We start from the raw sequence: 15,595 nt of genomic DNA on the forward strand, positions 1-15,595 counted from the left end.
CGGAGTTTCCCTGCTGGCCCATCGGCTGTGGGATTAGAGGTCAAGCGCTTCGTGCTCCCCTGTCACAACTGCTCTTGAAAGGAGAGAGGGCACCAGAAACGTTGGATTCAAATGCACTTTTAGGAGATAAAGTGAGGAGTGACAGCAATGTTTGTGTCACAGTTGCAAAGCTAACTGTGTGCTAAACATGATCAGCAGGAGCTTTTTCGCAAGGCTCTTCTGCTGTTTTAGCACAGTCGAAACATTGCTGCTCTACTCTCTCTGTTGCTGCTCAGCAGAGAGAGAGCACAGAGATGTTGGATTCAATTGGTCTTTCAGGCAGGAAAGGGAGGAGTGACAGCAATGTATGTTGCAGAGTTGCAAAGCTCGCTGTGCGCTGAAGATGATCTGTAGGAACATTTTGGCCTGGCTTTTCTGCTCTTTCAGCAGTGTCTAAACGTTCCTGCTCTACTTACTCTTGCTGCAGCTCACAGAGAGCGTGCACTGGAGAGGTTGTATTCAAACGGTCTTTTTGGAGAAAGAGTGAAGAGTGACAGCAATGTTTGTGTCACAGTTGCAAAGCTCACTGTGTGCTATAGATGACCAGCAGGAGGTTTTTCGCAAGGCTCTTCTGCTGTTTTAGCACAGTCGAAACATTGCTGCTCTACTCTCTCTGTTGCTGCTCAGCAGAGAGCTGGCACAGAGATGTTGGATTCAACTGGTCTTTCAGGCAGGAAAGGGAGGAGTGACAGCAATGTGTGCTGCAGAGTTGCAAAGCTCGCTGTGCGCTGACGATGATGAGCAGGAACATTTTGTCCTGGCTCTTCTATTCTTTGAGTAGGGTCTAAACGTTCCTGCTCTACCCTCTCTGCTGCTGCACAGCAGAGAAAGGGCACAGAGATTTTGGATTCAATTGGACTTTGAGGTAGGAACGTGAGGAGCGACAGCAATATATGTGTCACAGTTGCAAAGCTGACTGCGTGCTGAAGGTGCATAGCCGGAGCTTTCACTCCTGGCTCTTCGGCTGTGGGGGCAGAGGCCAAGAGCTCGTGTTCACGTGTCACTGCTGCTGTTCAAACAAGAGAGGGCGAGAGAGACTATGGATTCAAACGGACTATTAGGAGATAAAGGGAGGAGTGACAGCAATGTGTGTTGCAGAGTTGCAAAGCTCGCTGTGCGCTGACGATGATCAGCAGGAACATTTTGGCCTGGCTCTTCTGCTCTTTCAGCAGAGTCTAAACGTTCCTGCTCTACTCACTCTGCTGCTGCTCAGAGAGAGCGGGCACTGGAAAGGTTGCATTCAAATGGACTTTTAGGAGATAAAGTGACCAGTGACAGTAATGTGTGTGTCACAGTTGCAAAGCTCACTGTGTGCTGAAGATGATCAGCAGGAACTTTGTGCATGTCTCTTCTGCTGTTTCAGCAGAGACCAAACGTAACTGCTATATTCTGCTGCTGCTGACAAAGAGCATCACAGGAGTTGTAGGATTCAATTGGACTTTCAGGTAGGAAAGTGAGGGGTGACAGCAATGTGTGTGACACAGTTTCAAAGCTCACTGTGCGCTGAAGATGCCCAGCCGGAGTTTCCCTGCTGGCCCATCGGCTGTGGGATTAGAGGTCAAGCGCTTCGTGCTCCCTTGTCACAACTGCTCTTGAAAGGAGAGAGGGCCCCAGAAACGTTGGATTCAAATGCACTTTTAGGAGATAAAGTGAGGAGTGACAGCAATGTTTGTGTCACAGTTGCAAAGCTAACTGTGTGCTAAACATGATCAGCAGGAGCTTTTTCGCAAGGCTCTTCTGCTGTTTTAGCACAGTCGAAACATTGCTGCTCTACTCTCTCTGTTGCTGCTCAGCAGAGAGAGAGCACAGAGATGTTGGATTCAATTGGTCTTTCAGGCAGGAAAGGGAGGAGTGACAGCAATGTATGTTGCAGAGTTGCAAAGCTCGCTGTGCGCTGAAGATGATCTGTAGGAACATTTTGGCCTGGCTTTTCTGCTCTTTCAGCAGTGTCTAAACGTTCCTGCTCTACTTACTCTTGCTGCAGCTCACAGAGAGCGTGCACTGGAGAGGTTGTATTCAAACGGTCTTTTTGGAGAAAGAGTGAAGAGTGACAGCAATGTTTGTGTCACAGTTGCAAAGCTCACTGTGTGCTATAGATGACCAGCAGGAGGTTTTTCGCAAGGCTCTTCTGCTGTTTTAGCACAGTCTAAACATTGCTGCTCTACTCTCTCTGTTGCTGCTCAGCAGAGAGCTGGCACAGAGATGTTGGATTCAACTGGTCTTTCAGGCAGGAAAGGGAGGAGTGACAGCAATGTGTGTTGCAGAGTTGCAAAGCTCGCTGTGCGCTGACGATGATGAGCAGGAACATTTTGGCCTGGCTCTTCTGCTCTTTCAGCAGAGTCTAAACGTTCCTGCTCTACTCACTCTGCTGCTGCTCAGAGAGAGCGGGCACTGGAAAGGTTGCATTCAAATGGTCTTTTAGGAGATAAAGTGACCAGTGACAGTAATGTGTGTGTCACAGTTGCAAAGCTCACTGTGTGCTGAAGATGATCAGCAGGAACTTTGTGCATGTCTCTTCTGCTGTTTCAGCAGAGACCAAACGTAACTGCTATATTCTGCTGCTGCTGACAAAGAGCAAGCACAGGAGTTGTAGGATTCAATTGGACTTTCAGGTAGGAAAGTGAGGGGTGACAGCAATGTGTATGACACAGTTTCAAAGCTCACTGTGCGCTGAAGGTGCCCAGCCGGAGTTTCCCTGCTGGCCCATCGGCTGTGGGATTAGAGGTCAAGCGCTTCGTGCTCCCCTGTCACAACTGCTCTTGAAAGGAGAGAGGGCACCAGAAACGTTGGATTCAAATGCACTTTTAGGAGATAAAGTGAGGAGTGACAGCAATGTTTGTGTCACAGTTGCAAAGCTAACTGTGTGCTAAACATGATCAGCAGGAGCTTTTTCGCAAGGCTCTTCTGCTGTTTTAGCACAGTCGAAACATTGCTGCTCTACTCTCTCTGTTGCTGCTCAGCAGAGAGAGAGCACAGAGATGTTGGATTCAATTGGTCTTTCAGGCAGGAAAGGGAGGAGTGACAGCAATGTATGTTGCAGAGTTGCAAAGCTCGCTGTGCGCTGAAGATGATCTGTAGGAACATTTTGGCCTGGCTTTTCTGCTCTTTCAGCAGTGTCTAAACGTTCCTGCTCTACTTACTCTTGCTGCAGCTCACAGAGAGCGTGCACTGGAGAGGTTGTATTCAAACGGTCTTTTTGGAGAAAGAGTGAAGAGTGACAGCAATGTTTGTGTCACAGTTGCAAAGCTCACTGTGTGCTATAGATGACCAGCAGGAAGTTTTTCGCAGGGCTCTTCTGCTGTTTTAGCACAGTCTAAACATTGCTGCTCTACTCTCTCTGTTGCTGCTCAGCAGAGAGCTGGCACAGAGATGTTGGATTCAACTGGTCTTTCAGGCAGGAAAGGGAGGAGTGACAGCAATGTGTGTTGCAGAGTTGCAAAGCTCGCTGTGCGCTGAAGATGATCTGCAGAACATTTTGTCCTGGCTCTTCTATTCTTTGAGTAGGGTCTAAACGTTCCTGCTCTACCCTCTCTGCTGCTGCACAGCAGAGAAAGGGCACAGAGATTTTGGATTCAATTGGACTTTGAGGTAGGAACGTGAGGAGCGACAGCAATATATGTGTCACAGTTGCAAAGCTGACTGCGTGCTGAAGGTGCATAGCCGGAGCTTTCACTCCTGGCTCTTCGGCTGTGGGAGCAGAGGCCAAGAGCTCGTGTTCACGTGTCACTGCTGCTGTTCAAACAAGAGAGGGCGCGAGAGACTATGGATTCAAACGGACTATTAGGAGATAAAGGGAGGAGTGACAGCAATGTGTGTTGCAGAGTTGCAAAGCTCGCTGTGCGCTGACGATGATCAGCAGGAACATTTTGGCCTGGCTCTTCTGCTCTTTCAGCAGAGTCTAAACGTTCCTGCTCTACTCACTCTGCTGCTGCTCAGAGAGAGCGGGCACTGGAAAGGTTGCATTCAAATGGACTTTTAGGAGATAAAGTGACCAGTGACAGTAATGTGTGTGTCACAGTTGCAAAGCTCACTGTGTGCTGAAGATGATCAGCAGGAACTTTGTGCATGTCTCTTCTGCTGTTTCAGCAGAGACCAAACGTAACTGCTATATTCTGCTGCTGCTGACAAAGAGCATCACAGGAGTTGTAGGATTCAATTGGACTTTCAGGTAGGAAAGTGAGGGGTGACAGCAATGTGTGTGACACAGTTTCAAAGCTCACTGTGCGCTGAAGATGCCCAGCCGGAGTTTCCCTGCTGGCCCATCGGCTGTGGGATTAGAGGTCAAGCGCTTCGTGCTCCCCTGTCACAACTGCTCTTGAAAGGAGAGAGGGCCCCAGAAACGTTGGATTCAAATGCACTTTTAGGAGATAAAGTGAGGAGTGACAGCAATGTTTGTGTCACAGTTGCAAAGCTAACTGTGTGCTAAACATGATCAGCAGGAGCTTTTTCGCAAGGCTCTTCTGCTGTTTTAGCACAGTCTAAACATTGCTGCTCTACTCTCTCTGTTGCTGCTCAGCAGAGAGTGAGCACAGAGATGTTGGATTCAATTGGTCTTTCAGGCAGGAAAGGGAGGAGTGACAGCAATGTATGTTGCAGAGTTGCAAAGCTCGCTGTGCGCTGAAGATGATCTGTAGGAACATTTTGGCCTGGCTTTTCTGCTCTTTCAGCAGTGTCTAAACGTTCCTGCTCTACTTACTCTTGCTGCAGCTCACAGAGAGCGTGCACTGGAGAGGTTGTATTCAAACGGTCTTTTTGGAGAAAGAGTGAAGAGTGACAGCAATGTTTGTGTCACAGTTGCAAAGCTCACTGTGTGCTATAGATGACCAGCAGGAGGTTTTTCGCAAGGCTCTTCTGCTGTTTTAGCACAGTCTAAACATTGCTGCTCTACTCTCTCTGTTGCTGCTCAGCAGAGAGCTGGCACAGAGATGTTGGATTCAACTGGTCTTTCAGGCAGGAAAGGGAGGAGTGACAGCAATGTGTGTTGCAGAGTTGCAAAGCTCGCTGTGCGCTGACGATGATGAGCAGGAACATTTTGGCCTGGCTCTTCTGCTCTTTCAGCAGAGTCTAAACGTTCCTGCTCTACTCACTCTGCTGCTGCTCAGAGAGAGCGGGCACTGGAAAGGTTGCATTCAAATGGTCTTTTAGGAGATAAAGTGACCAGTGACAGTAATGTGTGTGTCACAGTTGCAAAGCTCACTGTGTGCTGAAGATGATCAGCAGGAACTTTGTGCATGTCTCTTCTGCTGTTTCAGCAGAGACCAAACGTAACTGCTATATTCTGCTGCTGCTGACAAAGAGCAAGCACAGGAGTTGTAGGATTCAATTGGACTTTCAGGTAGGAAAGTGAGGGGTGACAGCAATGTGTATGACACAGTTTCAAAGCTCACTGTGCGCTGAAGGTGCCCAGCCGGAGTTTCCCTGCTGGCCCATCGGCTGTGGGATTAGAGGTCAAGCGCTTCGTGCTCCCCTGTCACAACTGCTCTTGAAAGGAGAGAGGGCACCAGAAACGTTGGATTCAAATGCACTTTTAGGAGATAAAGTGAGGAGTGACAGCAATGTTTGTGTCACAGTTGCAAAGCTAACTGTGTGCTAAACATGATCAGCAGGAGCTTTTTCGCAAGGCTCTTCTGCTGTTTTAGCACAGTCGAAACATTGCTGCTCTACTCTCTCTGTTGCTGCTCAGCAGAGAGAGAGCACAGAGATGTTGGATTCAATTGGTCTTTCAGGCAGGAAAGGGAGGAGTGACAGCAATGTATGTTGCAGAGTTGCAAAGCTCGCTGTGCGCTGAAGATGATCTGTAGGAACATTTTGGCCTGGCTTTTCTGCTCTTTCAGCAGTGTCTAAACGTTCCTGCTCTACTTACTCTTGCTGCAGCTCACAGAGAGCGTGCACTGGAGAGGTTGTATTCAAACGGTCTTTTTGGAGAAAGAGTGAAGAGTGACAGCAATGTTTGTGTCACAGTTGCAAAGCTCACTGTGTGCTATAGATGACCAGCAGGAGGTTTTTCGCAAGGCTCTTCTGCTGTTTTAGCACAGTCTAAACATTGCTGCTCTACTCTCTCTGTTGCTGCTCAGCAGAGAGCTGGCACAGAGATGTTGGATTCAACTGGTCTTTCAGGCAGGAAAGGGAGGAGTGACAGCAATGTGTGTTGCAGAGTTGCAAAGCTCGCTGTGCGCTGACGATGATGAGCAGGAACATTTTGGCCTGGCTCTTCTGCTCTTTCAGCAGAGTCTAAACGTTCCTGCTCTACTCACTCTGCTGCTGCTCAGAGAGAGCGGGCACTGGAAAGGTTGCATTCAAATGGTCTTTTAGGAGATAAAGTGACCAGTGACAGTAATGTGTGTGTCACAGTTGCAAAGCTCACTGTGTGCTGAAGATGATCAGCAGGAACTTTGTGCATGTCTCTTCTGCTGTTTCAGCAGAGACCAAACGTAACTGCTATATTCTGCTGCTGCTGACAAAGAGCAAGCACAGGAGTTGTAGGATTCAATTGGACTTTCAGGTAGGAAAGTGAGGGGTGACAGCAATGTGTATGACACAGTTTCAAAGCTCACTGTGCGCTGAAGGTGCCCAGCCGGAGTTTCCCTGCTGGCCCATCGGCTGTGGGATTAGAGGTCAAGCGCTTCGTGCTCCCCTGTCACAACTGCTCTTGAAAGGAGAGAGGGCACCAGAAACGTTGGATTCAAATGCACTTTTAGGAGATAAAGTGAGGAGTGACAGCAATGTTTGTGTCACAGTTGCAAAGCTAACTGTGTGCTAAACATGATCAGCAGGAGCTTTTTCGCAAGGCTCTTCTGCTGTTTTAGCACAGTCGAAACATTGCTGCTCTACTCTCTCTGTTGCTGCTCAGCAGAGAGAGAGCACAGAGATGTTGGATTCAATTGGTCTTTCAGGCAGGAAAGGGAGGAGTGACAGCAATGTATGTTGCAGAGTTGCAAAGCTCGCTGTGCGCTGAAGATGATCTGTAGGAACATTTTGGCCTGGCTTTTCTGCTCTTTCAGCAGTGTCTAAACGTTCCTGCTCTACTTACTCTTGCTGCAGCTCACAGAGAGCGTGCACTGGAGAGGTTGTATTCAAACGGTCTTTTTGGAGAAAGAGTGAAGAGTGACAGCAATGTTTGTGTCACAGTTGCAAAGCTCACTGTGTGCTATAGATGACCAGCAGGAGGTTTTTCGCAAGGCTCTTCTGCTGTTTTAGCACAGTCTAAACATTGCTGCTCTACTCTCTCTGTTGCTGCTCAGCAGAGAGCTGGCACAGAGATGTTGGATTCAACTGGTCTTTCAGGCAGGAAAGGGAGGAGTGACAGCAATGTGTGCTGCAGAGTTGCAAAGCTCGCTGTGCGCTGAAGATGATCTGCAGAACATTTTGTCCTGGCTCTTCTATTCTTTGAGTAGGGTCTAAACGTTCCTGCTCTACCCTCTCTGCTGCTGCACAGCAGAGAAAGGGCACAGAGATTTTGGATTCAATTAGACTTTGAGGTAGGAACGTGAGGAGCGACAGCAATATATGTGTCACAGTTGCAAAGCTGACTGCGTGCTGAAGGTGCATAGCCGGAGCTTTCACTCCTGGCTCTTCGGCTGTGGGAGCAGAGGCCAAGAGCTCGTGTTCACGTGTCACTGCTGCTGTTCAAACAAGAGAGGGCGCGAGAGACTATGGATTCAAACGGACTATTAGGAGATGAAGGGAGGAGTGACAGCAATGTGTGTTGCAGAGTTGCAAAGCTCGCTGTGCGCTGACGATGATGAGCAGGAACATTTTGGCCTGGCTCTTCTGCTCTTTCAGCAGAGTCTAAACGTTCCTGCTCTACTCACTCTGCTGCTGCTCAGAGAGAGCGGGCACTGGAAAGGTTGCATTCAAATGGTCTTTTAGGAGATAAAGTGACCAGTGACAGTAATGTGTGTGTCACAGTTGCAAAGCTCACTGTGTGCTGAAGATGATCAGCAGGAACTTTGTGCATGTCTCTTCTGCTGTTTCAGCAGAGACCAAACGTAACTGCTATATTCTGCTGCTGCTGACAAAGAGCAAGCACAGGAGTTGTAGGATTCAATTGGACTTTCAGGTAGGAAAGTGAGGGGTGACAGCAATGTGTATGACACAGTTTCAAAGCTCACTGTGCGCTGAAGGTGCCCAGCCGGAGTTTCCCTGCTGGCCCATCGGCTGTGGGATTAGAGGTCAAGCGCTTCGTGCTCCCCTGTCACAACTGCTCTTGAAAGGAGAGAGGGCACCAGAAACGTTGGATTCAAATGCACTTTTAGGAGATAAAGTGAGGAGTGACAGCAATGTTTGTGTCACAGTTGCAAAGCTAACTGTGTGCTAAACATGATCAGCAGGAGCTTTTTCGCAAGGCTCTTCTGCTGTTTTAGCACAGTCGAAACATTGCTGCTCTACTCTCTCTGTTGCTGCTCAGCAGAGAGAGAGCACAGAGATGTTGGATTCAATTGGTCTTTCAGGCAGGAAAGGGAGGAGTGACAGCAATGTATGTTGCAGAGTTGCAAAGCTCGCTGTGCGCTGAAGATGATCTGTAGGAACATTTTGGCCTGGCTTTTCTGCTCTTTCAGCAGTGTCTAAACGTTCCTGCTCTACTTACTCTTGCTGCAGCTCACAGAGAGCGTGCACTGGGGAGGTTGTATTCAAACAGTCTTTTTGGAGAAAGAGTGAAGAGTGACAGCAATGTTTGTGTCACAGTTGCAAAGCTCACTGTGTGCTATAGATGACCAGCAGGAGGTTTTTCGCAAGGCTCTTCTGCTGTTTTAGCACAGTCTAAACATTGCTGCTCTACTCTCTCTGTTGCTGCTCAGCAGAGAGCTGGCACAGAGATGTTGGATTCAACTGGTCTTTCAGGCAGGAAAGGGAGGAGTGACAGCAATGTGTGCTGCAGAGTTGCAAAGCTCGCTGTGCGCTGAAGATGATCTGCAGAACATTTTGGCCTGGCTCTTCTGCTCTTTCAGCAGAGTCTAAACGTTCCTGCTCTACCCTCTCTGCTGCTGCACAGCAGAGAAAGGGCACAGAGATTTTGGATTCAATTGGACTTTGAGGTAGGAACGTGAGGAGCGACAGCAATATATGTGTCACAGTTGCAAAGCTGACTGCGTGCTGAAGGTGCATAGCCGGAGCTTTCACTCCTGGCTCTTCGGCTGTGGGAGCAGAGGCCAAGAGCTCGTGTTCACGTGTCACTGCTGCTGTTCAAACAAGAGAGGGCGCGAGAGACTATGGATTCAAACGGACTATTAGGAGATAAAGGGAGGAGTGACAGCAATGTGTGTTGCAGAGTTGCAAAGCTCGCTGTGCGCTGACGATGATGAGCAGGAACATTTTGGCCTGGCTCTTCTGCTCTTTCAGCAGAGTCTAAACGTTCCTGCTCTACTCACTCTGCTGCTGCTCAGAGAGAGCGGGCACTGGAAAGGTTGCATTCAAATGGACTTTTAGGAGATAAAGTGACCAGTGACAGTAATGTGTGTGTCACAGTTGCAAAGCTCACTGTGTGCTGAAGATGATCAGCAGGAACTTTGTGCATGTCTCTTCTGCTGTTTCAGCAGAGACCAAACGTAACTGCTATATTCTGCTGCTGCTGACAAAGAGCAAGCACAGGAGTTGTAGGATTCAATTGGACTTTCAGGTAGGAAAGTGAGGGGTGACAGCAATGTGTGTGACACAGTTTCAAAGCTCACTGTGCGTTGAAGATGCCCAGCCGGAGTTTCCCTGCTGGCCCATCGGCTGTGGGATTAGAGGTCAAGCGCTTCGTGCTCCCCTGTCACAACTGCTCTTGAAAGGAGAGAGGGCACCAGAAACGTTGGATTCAAATGCACTTTTAGGAGATAAAGTGAGGAGTGACAGCAATGTTTGTGTCACAGTTGCAAAGCTAACTGTGTGCTAAACATGATCAGCAGGAGCTTTTTCGCAAGGCTCTTCTGCTGTTTTAGCACAGTCGAAACATTGCTGCTCTACTCTCTCTGTTGCTGCTCAGCAGAGAGTGAGCACAGAGATGTTGGATTCAATTGGTCTTTCAGGCAGGAAAGGGAGGAGTGACAGCAATGTATGTTGCAGAGTTGCAAAGCTCGCTGTGCGCTGAAGATGATCTGTAGGAACATTTTGGCCTGGCTTTTCTGCTCTTTCAGCAGTGTCTAAACGTTCCTGCTCTACTTACTCTTGCTGCAGCTCACAGAGAGCGTGCACTGGAGAGGTTGTATTCAAACGGTCTTTTTGGAGAAAGAGTGAAGAGTGACAGCAATGTTTGTGTCACAGTTGCAAAGCTCACTGTGTGCTATAGATGACCAGCAGGAGGTTTTTCGCAAGGCTCTTCTGCTGTTTTAGCACAGTCTAAACATTGCTGCTCTACTCTCTCTGTTGCTGCTCAGCAGAGAGCTGGCACAGAGATGTTGGATTCAACTGGTCTTTCAGGCAGGAAAGGGAGGAGTGACAGCAATGTGTGCTGCAGAGTTGCAAAGCTCGCTGTGCGCTGAAGATGATCTGCAGAACATTTTGGCCTGGCTCTTCTGCTCTTTCAGCAGAGTCTAAACGTTCCTGCTCTACCCTCTCTGCTGCTGCACAGCAGAGAAAGGGCACAGAGATTTTGGATTCAATTGGACTTTGAGGTAGGAACGTGAGGAGCGACAGCAATATATGTGTCACAGTTGCAAAGCTGACTGCGTGCTGAAGGTGCATAGCCGGAGCTTTCACTCCTGGCTCTTCGGCTGTGGGAGCAGAGGCCAAGAGCTCGTGTTCACGTGTCACTGCTGCTGTTCAAACAAGAGAGGGCGCGAGAGACTATGGATTCAAACGGACTATTAGGAGATAAAGGGAGGAGTGACAGCAATGTGTGTTGCAGAGTTGCAAAGCTCGCTGTGCGCTGACGATGATCAGCAGGAACATTTTGGCCTGGCTCTTCTGCTCTTTCAGCAGAGTCTAAACGTTCCTGCTCTACTCACTCTGCTGCTGCTCAGAGAGAGCGGGCACTGGAAAGGTTGCATTCAAATGGACTTTTAGGAGATAAAGTGACCAGTGCTGAAGATGATCAGCAGGAACTTTGTGCATGTCTCTTCTGCTGTTTCAGCAGAGACCAAACGTAACTGCTATATTCTGCTGCTGCTGACAAAGAGCATCACAGGAGTTGTAGGATTCAATTGGACTTTCAGGTAGGAAAGTGAGGGGTGACAGCAATGTGTGTGACACAGTTTCAAAGCTCACTGTGCGCTGAAGATGCCCAGCCGGAGTTTCCCTGCTGGCCCATCGGCTGTGGGATTAGAGGTCAAGCGCTTCGTGCTCCGCTGTCACAACTGCTCTTGAAAGGAGAGAGGGCCCCAGAAACGTTGGATTCAAATGCACTTTTAGGAGATAAAGTGAGGAGTGACAGCAATGTTTGTGTCACAGTTGCAAAGCTAACTGTGTGCTAAACATGATCAGCAGGAGCTTTTTCGCAAGGCTCTTCTGCTGTTTTAGCACAGTCGAAACATTGCTGCTCTACTCTCTCTGTTGCTGCTCAGCAGAGAGAGAGCACAGAGATGTTGGATTCAATTGGTCTTTCAGGCAGGAAAGGGAGGAGTGACAGCAATGTATGTTGCAGAGTTGCAAAGCTCGCTGTGCGCTGAAGATGATCTGTAGGAACATTTTGGCCTGGCTTTTCTGCTCTTTCAGCAGTGTCTAAACGTTCCTGCTCTACTTACTCTTGCTGCAGCTCACAGAGAGCGTGCACTGGAGAGGTTGTATTCAAACGGTCTTTTTGGAGAAAGAGTGAAGAGTGACAGCAATGTTTGTGTCACAGTTGCAAAGCTCACTGTGTGCTATAGATGACCAGCAGGAGGTTTTTCGCAAGGCTCTTCTGCTGTTTTAGCACAGTCTAAACATTGCTGCTCTACTCTCTCTGTTGCTGCTCAGCAGAGAGCTGGCACAGAGATGTTGGATTCAACTGGTCTTTCAGGCAGGAAAGGGAGGAGTGACAGCAATGTGTGCTGCAGAGTTGCAAAGCTCGCTGTGCGCTGAAGATGATCTGCAGAACATTTTGTCCTGGCTCTTCTATTCTTTGAGTAGGGTCTAAACGTTCCTGCTCTACCCTCTCTGCTGCTGCACAGCAGAGAAAGGGCACAGAGATTTTGGATTCAATTAGACTTTGAGGTAGGAACGTGAGGAGCGACAGCAATATATGTGTCACAGTTGCAAAGCTGACTGCGTGCTGAAGGTGCATAGCCGGAGCTTTCACTCCTGGCTCTTCGGCTGTGGGGGCAGAGGCCAAGAGCTCGTGTTCACGTGTCACTGCTGCTGTTCAAACAAGAGAGGGCGCGAGAGACTATGGATTCAAACGGACTATTAGGAGATAAAGGGAGGAGTGACAGCAATGTGTGTTGCAGAGTTGCAAAGCTCGCTGTGCGCTGACGATGATCAGCAGGAACATTTTGGCCTGGCTCTTCTGCTCTTTCAGCAGAGTCTAAACGTTCCTGCTCTACTCACTCTGCCGCTGCTCAGAGAGAGCGGGCACTGGAAAGGTTGCATTCAAATGGTCTTTTAGGAGATAAAGTGACCAGTGACAGTAATGTGTGTGTCACAGTTGCAAAGCTCACTGTGTGCTGAAGATGATCAGCAGGAACTTTGTGCATGTCTCTTCTGCTGTTTCAGCAGAGACCAAACGTAACTGCTATATTCTGCTGCTGCTGACAAAGAGCAAGCACAGGAGTTGTAGGATTCAATTGGACTTTCAGGTAGGAAAGTGAGGGGTGACAGCAATGTGTGTGACACAGTTTCAAAGCTCACTGTGCGTTGAAGATGCCCAGCCGGAGTTTCCCTGCTGGCCCATCGGCTGTGGGATTAGAGGTCAAGCGCTTCGTGCTCCCCTGTCACAACTGCTCTTGAAAGGAGAGAGGGCACCAGAAACGTTGGATTCAAATGCACTTTTAGGAGATAAAGTGAGGAGTGACAGCAATGTTTGTGTCACAGTTGCAAAGCTAACTGTGTGCTAAACATGATCAGCAGGAGCTTTTTCGCAAGGCTCTTCTGCTGTTTTAGCACAGTCGAAACATTGCTGCTCTACTCTCTCTGTTGCTGCTCAGCAGAGAGTGAGCACAGAGATGTTGGATTCAATTGGTCTTTCAGGCAGGAAAGGGAGGAGTGACAGCAATGTATGTTGCAGAGTTGCAAAGCTCGCTGTGCGCTGAAGATGATCTGTAGGAACATTTTGGCCTGGCTTTTCTGCTCTTTCAGCAGTGTCTAAACGTTCCTGCTCTACTTACTCTTGCTGCAGCTCACAGAGAGCGTGCACTGGAGAGGTTGTATTCAAACGGTCTTTTTGGAGAAAGAGTGAAGAGTGACAGCAATGTTTGTGTCACAGTTGCAAAGCTCACTGTGTGCTATAGATGACCAGCAGGAGGTTTTTCGCAAGGCTCTTCTGCTGTTTTAGCACAGTCTAAACATTGCTGCTCTACTCTCTCTGTTGCTGCTCAGCAGAGAGCTGGCACAGAGATGTTGGATTCAACTGGTCTTTCAGGCAGGAAAGGGAGGAGTGACAGCAATGTGTGCTGCAGAGTTGCAAAGCTCGCTGTGCGCTGAAGATGATCTGCAGAACATTTTGGCCTGGCTCTTCTGCTCTTTCAGCAGAGTCTAAACGTTCCTGCTCTACCCTCTCTGCTGCTGCACAGCAGAGAAAGGGCACAGAGATTTTGGATTCAATTGGACTTTGAGGTAGGAACGTGAGGAGCGACAGCAATATATGTGTCACAGTTGCAAAGCTGACTGCGTGCTGAAGGTGCATAGCCGGAGCTTTCACTCCTGGCTCTTCGGCTGTGGGAGCAGAGGCCAAGAGCTCGTGTTCACGTGTCACTGCTGCTGTTCAAACAAGAGAGGGCGCGAGAGACTATGGATTCAAACGGACTATTAGGAGATAAAGGGAGGAGTGACAGCAATGTGTGTTGCAGAGTTGCAAAGCTCGCTGTGCGCTGACGATGATCAGCAGGAACATTTTGGCCTGGCTCTTCTGCTCTTTCAGCAGAGTCTAAACGTTCCTGCTCTACTCACTCTGCTGCTGCTCAGAGAGAGCGGGCACTGGAAAGGTTGCATTCAAATGGACTTTTAGGAGATAAAGTGACCAGTGCTGAAGATGATCAGCAGGAACTTTGTGCATGTCTCTTCTGCTGTTTCAGCAGAGACCAAACGTAACTGCTATATTCTGCTGCTGCTGACAAAGAGCATCACAGGAGTTGTAGGATTCAATTGGACTTTCAGGTAGGAAAGTGAGGGGTGACAGCAATGTGTGTGACACAGTTTCAAAGCTCACTGTGCGCTGAAGATGCCCAGCCGGAGTTTCCCTGCTGGCCCATCGGCTGTGGGATTAGAGGTCAAGCGCTTCGTGCTCCGCTGTCACAACTGCTCTTGAAAGGAGAGAGGGCCCCAGAAACGTTGGATTCAAATGCACTTTTAGGAGATAAAGTGAGGAGTGACAGCAATGTTTGTGTCACAGTTGCAAAGCTAACTGTGTGCTAAACATGATCAGCAGGAGCTTTTTCGCAAGGCTCTTCTGCTGTTTTAGCACAGTCGAAACATTGCTGCTCTACTCTCTCTGTTGCTGCTCAGCAGAGAGAGAGCACAGAGATGTTGGATTCAATTGGTCTTTCAGGCAGGAAAGGGAGGAGTGACAGCAATGTATGTTGCAGAGTTGCAAAGCTCGCTGTGCGCTGAAGATGATCTGTAGGAACATTTTGGCCTGGCTTTTCTGCTCTTTCAGCAGTGTCTAAACGTTCCTGCTCTACTTACTCTTGCTGCAGCTCACAGAGAGCGTGCACTGGAGAGGTTGTATTCAAACGGTCTTTTTGGAGAAAGAGTGAAGAGTGACAGCAATGTTTGTGTCACAGTTGCAAAGCTCACTGTGTGCTATAGATGACCAGCAGGAGGTTTTTCGCAAGGCTCTTCTGCTGTTTTAGCACAGTCTAAACATTGCTGCTCTACTCTCTCTGTTGCTGCTCAGCAGAGAGCTGGCACAGAGATGTTGGATTCAACTGGTCTTTCAGGCAGGAAAGGGAGGAGTGACAGCAATGTGTGCTGCAGAGTTGCAAAGCTCGCTGTGCGCTGAAGATGATCTGCAGAACATTTTGTCCTGGCTCTTCTATTCTTTGAGTAGGGTCTAAACGTTCCTGCTCTACCCTCTCTGCTGCTGCACAGCAGAGAAAGGGCACAGAGATTTTGGATTCAATTAGACTTTGAGGTAGGAACGTGAGGAGCGACAGCAATATATGTGTCACAGTTGCAAAGCTGACTGCGTGCTGAAGGTGCATAGCCGGAGCTTTCACTCCTGGCTCTTCGGCTGTGGGGGCAGAGGCCAAGAGCTCGTGTTCACGTGTCACTGCTGCTGTTCAAACAAGAGAGGGCGCGAGAGACTATGGATTCAAACGGACTATTAGGAGATAAAGGGAGGAGTGACAGCAATGTGTGTTGCAGAGTTGCAAAGCTCGCTGTGCGCTGACGATGATCAGCAGGAACATTTTGGCCTGGCTCTTCTGCTCTTTCAGCAGAGTCTAAACGTTCCTGCTCTACTCACTCTGCCGCTGCTCAGAGAGAGCGGGCACTGGAAAGGTTGCAT

The sequence above is a fragment of the Lathamus discolor genome, chromosome 5 (genome assembly GCF_037157495.1).
Source record: "Lathamus discolor isolate bLatDis1 chromosome 5, bLatDis1.hap1, whole genome shotgun sequence".
NCBI lineage: Eukaryota > Metazoa > Chordata > Aves > Psittaciformes > Psittacidae > Lathamus > Lathamus discolor.